Source organism: Manis pentadactyla, chromosome X (genome assembly GCF_030020395.1).
Source record: "Manis pentadactyla isolate mManPen7 chromosome X, mManPen7.hap1, whole genome shotgun sequence".
Lineage (NCBI taxonomy): Eukaryota > Metazoa > Chordata > Mammalia > Pholidota > Manidae > Manis > Manis pentadactyla.
In genome coordinates, this window is record NC_080038.1 from 108,678,925 (window position 1) to 108,684,961 (window position 6,037).

The following is a 6,037-nucleotide window of genomic DNA, read 5'->3' on the forward strand; positions in this document are numbered from 1 at the left end:
AGATGACATGATATTGCATATAAAAATCCCTAAGGAATCCACCACAACAGTACTAAAACTAATATGAGAATTCAGCAAAGTTGCAGGATACAAAGTTTATACTAAGAAATCTGCTGCATTTCTATATTCTAATGATGAAGTAGCAGAAAGAGAAATCAGGAAAACAACTCCATTCACAATTGCATGAAAAAGAATGAAATACCTAGGAATAAACCTAACTAAGGCTGTGAAAGACCTATATTCTGAGAACTACAAGACATTCACGGGAGAAACTAAAGAAGACACCAGTAAATGAACATATATCCCATGGTCATGGATAGGAATAATTAATATTGTCAAAATGGCCATCTTGCCTAAAGCAATCTACAGATTCAATGCAATCTTAATCAAAATACCAATAGTATTCTTCAATGAACTAGAACAAATATTTCCAAAATTCATATGGAACCACAAAAGACCCTGAATAGCCAAAGCAATCCTGAGAAAGAAGAATGAAGCTGGGAGGATTACTCTCCCTAACTTCAAACTCTACTATAAAGCTGCATTAATCAAAACAATTTGGTACTGGCATAAGAAGAGACCCATAGATCAATGGAACAGAATAGAGAGTCCAGATATAAACTCACACATGTATGGCCAATTAACATATGATAAAGGAGCCATGGATATACAATGGGGAAATGACAGTGTCTTTAACAACTGGTGTTGGCAAAACTGGACACCTACATGTAAGAGAAGGAAACTGGATTATTGTCTAACCCCATATACAAAAGTAAACTCGAAATGGCTCAAAGACCTGAATGTAAGTCATGAAACCATAAAACTCATAGAAGAAAACATATGCAAAATTCTCTTGCATATAAACATGAGCAACTTTTTCCTGAACACATCTCCTCAGTCAAGGGAAACAAAAGCAAAAATGAACAAATGGGACTACATCAAACTAAAAAGCTTCTGTACAGCAAAGGACACCATCAATAGAACAAAAAGGCATCCTACAGTATGGGATAATATATTCATAAATGACTTGTCCTTTGTGGGGTTAACATCTAAAATATACAAAGGACTCACATGCCTCAACATCCACAAAACAAATAACCTATTAAAAAATGGGCATAGGACCTGAACAGACACTTCTCCAAAGAAGAAATTCAGATAGTCAGTGGGTACCTGAAATGATGCTCCACATCATTAACTATCAGAGAAATTCAAACTGAAACCACAATGAGGTATCGCCTCACATCAGTTAGGATGGCCAACATCCAAAACAAAAGGAACAACAAATGCTGGTGAAGATGCAGAGAAAGGGGAACCCTCCTACACTGTTGATGGGAATGTAAATTAGTCCAACCATTTTGGAAAGCAATACATAGGTTCCTCAAAACATAAAAATTGAAATATCATTTGACCCAGGAATTCCACTCCTAGGAATTTACCCAAATAAAAGAAGATCCCAGATTCAAAAAGACATATGCACCTGTATGTTTATCGCAGCACTATTTACAATAGCCAAGATATGGAAGCAACCTAAGTGTCCACCAGTAGATAAATAGATAAAGAAGAACTAATATATATACATGATAAAATATTATTCAGCCATACAAAGAAAAGAAATCCTACCATTTGCAACAACATGGATGAAACTAGAGGGTATTATGCTCAGTGAAATAAGCCAGCCAGAGAAAGACAAGTACTAAATGATTTCACTCATCTGTGGAGTAAACAACAAAGCAACACAGAAGGAACAAAACAGCAGCAGATTCACAGACTCCAAGAAGGGACTAAAGGTTACCAAAGGGAAGTGGTTGGGGAGGGAGGGTGGAGTGGGTGGGAGAAGGTGATTAGGGGCATTATAATTAGCACACCCAATATAGGTAGGTCATGTGGAACGTAGTATAGCATAGAGAACACAAGTAATAACTCTGTTGCTTCTTACTGCGCTGACAGATAGTGATTGCAGTGGGGTTGAGGGGGGACTTGATAATATGGGTGAATGTTGAAACCACAATGCTGTTCAGGTGAAACCTTCATAAGATTGTATATCAATGATACCTTAATTAAAAACAAAAGAATGAAAAGATCTGATATAATTAATTCTAAGAGTAGTAGTATATTAATTATTATCTAATAGACTGATAATAATTATTTATGAAATAAAGTACTCCAGATATGTATCAAGCTAAGGAATTTGATACCTAAAAAATCTTGAACACAACTTCCAACAATATATAAAAGCTAAGGTATATTATAAACTGATAATTGCACTTTCAGATTCTGGATGCAATTGACATATGTAATGCATAGGTGATGCTATTTGGAAATCGACGGATAAATTACTCCTAAATTACTGCACTCATAACAGAAATGTGCACACAATAGATAGTATTATTTTAAAAATTCAGTACAAACAACAAAATGTCAGGTATAAAAAAAGACCAGAATGAAACAGTTATAGAAAAAGGATGAACTGAAAAAGTGTGGTTCTAGTAGAAGTTCTGTCAGTAACCAGTATGTGACTCTGGGCAAGTTATTTAACCTCTTTGGCTTTCAGATTTCTTATCTATAAATGAAAGGGTTTGAGTAGATCATTTTTAAAAGTAATTTTCAGCTCTCAACATATATCATTTGATATATATTGTATGACCTGTAGCACCACATTTAAGAAAAAGTCAGATCTTTTCTGTTTTCTCAGAAGATCATTTTTCATCTTAAATTTCCATATGCTAGCCATAGATTTTTGAGCCATTTAGGTATTTTTTAATGAAATTCTGAAATTATTCCAGTGTATAGATACCATTTCTTAAGTTAACCCTCTAGGATTTCACATAGTATTGAGGAGAACCAGGATATTAACAAAATTCCTAGGAGTTAATCATCTGTATCTTAATTTGAACCATGGTACACTACATTCAATTTTCTGGTTAAAGAATAGAAGACCCCTGCTTCCATCTGTGACTAGTACCACTCAATTTCATATATTCAGTCCAGAAATTTAAAGACATGAAACTAGCCTAAGTACAAATTTTTCATGTTATTAGAGGTGGCATGGCTTAATTCTTCTTCCCCACAAGCTTGATAATTACTAATGTCTGACTTAAATGTGCTTCTATTGAGAAATTAGATTAAACTCGAAATTTTTTTAGCTATTAACTTTTTAAAGTGAGGTCTTTCTTCTCTATATATGGGAGAAGTGTATTTTATCAAAATTTTGGTAATATGAACATGTATATTAGAAATATTTCTCTTCCTAGATTTGGCTCAGTGGAGCAACATTTACTGGATGTCTACAAAAGCCAAGGGAAGCACTGGTACCAAATGTAAATATTTGCTATGACTGAGTATTTTCTCTGTATCCATATTATTAAGTGAAGACTTTATGAACGTTGTATTGCTCTCTCTACTGTGAACATCAGTATTAAGAATCACAAATTTCCCAGCCATCCAATCACATTTAAAGCAGCAAGTAAGTTATTTTATTCTACATCTTATTTCTTACTTCTACATCTCTGGATGATTTTAATGTGGGAGGTTTATTCAAAGAATCACATCCCTATACTGCTTCTAAAGGATAGTGTTCAAATTTACTGCTTATTATTTTTTTGTAGAATAATACACTTAGAAAACATCTTAAAGTTGTTAATAACTACTCTTCAATTAAGAGTCACAAATTAGAATTATGTGAGTTTACTTGCTAAGTGATTTCTCTCTCCCTCTGAGAGCAGTAGCATGTAGAAACAGAAATGAAGACAAACAAAACATGAAATTTTCACTAAATTCCAGGGTTGGAACCAATTTTGATGGTTACTGGGTTCAATATTATGTATTACTGGTAATATGCTATTGTAGGTAAATGAAAATGACATCTTCTTTTGCAGATCTGGGCTTCGGGTTTTTTTCCTAGTCAAGCAGGGTAGGATATATAAAGTAAAAACACATGTACTTCTCTCTCTCTCTGTCTCTCTCTCACACACACACTCACTCACTCACACACACACACACACACACACACACACACACACACACACACACACACATACACACATCTTAACAGCACAGGACTTAAGAATCAGATTTTGATTCTAAGATCTGTAATTTTCTAAGTTCACATAACTTTACTCAACACTAGTTTTCTAATCTATAAAGTAGAGATAATGACACCTAGCTCACTGGGTTATCATGAAAAGGAAACAAAGTGAAACATGTAGCAGAATGAAAATATATCATTTCGATAGTTGATAACATAATCCCTCTTATAAAAAGGAATTGTATTTATTTAGAAAAAGTAAACTATGTAGGTATGTGTATATTTAGATTGGATATACTGTACTTTATTGATGTGTTTGACAAGAAAAAGCTCCCTAAGCCCCTCCCCTTCTTCACAAGTCTGGGATGGAAACGGTCAAGTTTGGGAGATTCTCAGTATATTGGAGATTGAGTTGGGGCAGGGACTCTCCTGCAGCTGAAAGCCTTTCTTGTGCTTTCCCTGGAGCTGGTGGTCAAGGGGACTCTTATTCCTTGGAGACTATGTGGCCCATAAGATACACCACCTTGTTGCTGTAGTAAAATTTATTGTAATCCTAGGAAATGAGCTTGACAAATTGGTGATTGAGAACAATGCCCAGCCCCAGCATCAAAGGTGGAAGAGTGAGTTTTATTGTTGAAGGTGCAGGAGACACCTGGTCGTCTATGTAACCCAGAATGTCCTTTAGCGTGTCCTTCAATGCCTCTTTTACACCTTCTTGATGTCATTGTATTTGGCAGCTTTGTCTGTGTGGCAGCTCAGATCCGTGTCCAGCATACTGAGGGTAGAGGAAATCCATGCCAGTGACCTTTCCATTCACATCAAGGATGACCTTTCCCATAGCCTTGACAGTGCCAGTAGAAGCAGAGATGATGTTCTGGATAGCTACTCAGCCATCATCTCACAGCTTCCCAGAAAGGTCATCCATGAACTTCTGGGTGGTAGTGATTGTATGGGCTATGGTCATGAGCCCTCCATGAAGCCAAAGTTGTCATGCTTGACCTTGGCCACGGGACCAAGTAGGTGTTAGCACAGGAGGCATTGCTGCCTATCTTTCAGGAGCTGCCATGCTTCTCATGGTTCATGGCTATCACAAATATGGGGGCATTACCAGAAGGGGCAGGGGTGATGAACCATTTGGCTCCACACTTCAAGTGAGCCCTATTCTTCTCCAAAGTATTAAACACACCAGTTGACTCCACAACATATTTAGCACCAGAATCACCCCATTTTATGATGGTGGGATCTTGCTCCTGAAAAATGTAGATGGGCTTTCTGTTGCTGATAAGCCCCCATTCTCAACTTGACTGGGCCATTGAACTTGCCATGGATAGAATCACACTAAAACATATAGGCCATGTAGTTGAGGTCAATGACAGGGTCACTGATGGCAACAGTACCCACTTTGCCAGAGCTAAAAGCAGTCTTGGTGACCAGGCACCCCATATGGCCAAATCCATTAACTCCAACCTTCACCTTTGTGTCTCCAGGATGCTGCTGGCAGTGCACAAGAACATGCAGCTCTTTGATGAATGGGGAGGAGCAGAGAGCCTAAACTATTTATTTAGCTATGGGAGACAAGGTCCTGAAACCATAATTTAGAAAGACAGAAATAATTAACCTCTCTGCTTGGGAAGTAAATAGATTTTTGTGAGTCATGAGGAGAAAGAAGAGAGAGAAATAATTGATTGAAATAATAGAAGTCTGAATTATGAAGAAATAGGTGGCTGGAAATGTTCAATGTTAGGATGGCTAAATGACTCTACAGAACAGAAATAACTGATTTTAAGTCTTTGGTATTCTTATAATGTAAAATTCTTCTACCTGCTCAAATCTTTAGTAAAGAATGCTGCATCACAAAGCACTTTTTAGATAGTTCTTATAAATTGTTTAGTACAAGGAAAAAGAGAATATTGGTATGATATTAGAGAATAAGCTTCAGACATCAGTGAAAGCAAGGGCTTAGAGCCAAAAGTGGAAAAATTCCCCAGAAGAGCAGGAATCTTGGGGGGAGTA

The 6,037-nt window shown here is 36.6% G+C and overlaps 1 pseudogene; it reads right to left on the bottom strand.

Moving 5' to 3' along the window:
- Nucleotides 1–4,508: 4,508 nt before the first annotated feature.
- On the bottom strand, nt 4,509–5,572 carry LOC118928208 (glyceraldehyde-3-phosphate dehydrogenase-like; annotated as a pseudogene).
- Between the last annotated feature and the right edge of the window lie 465 nt (nt 5,573–6,037).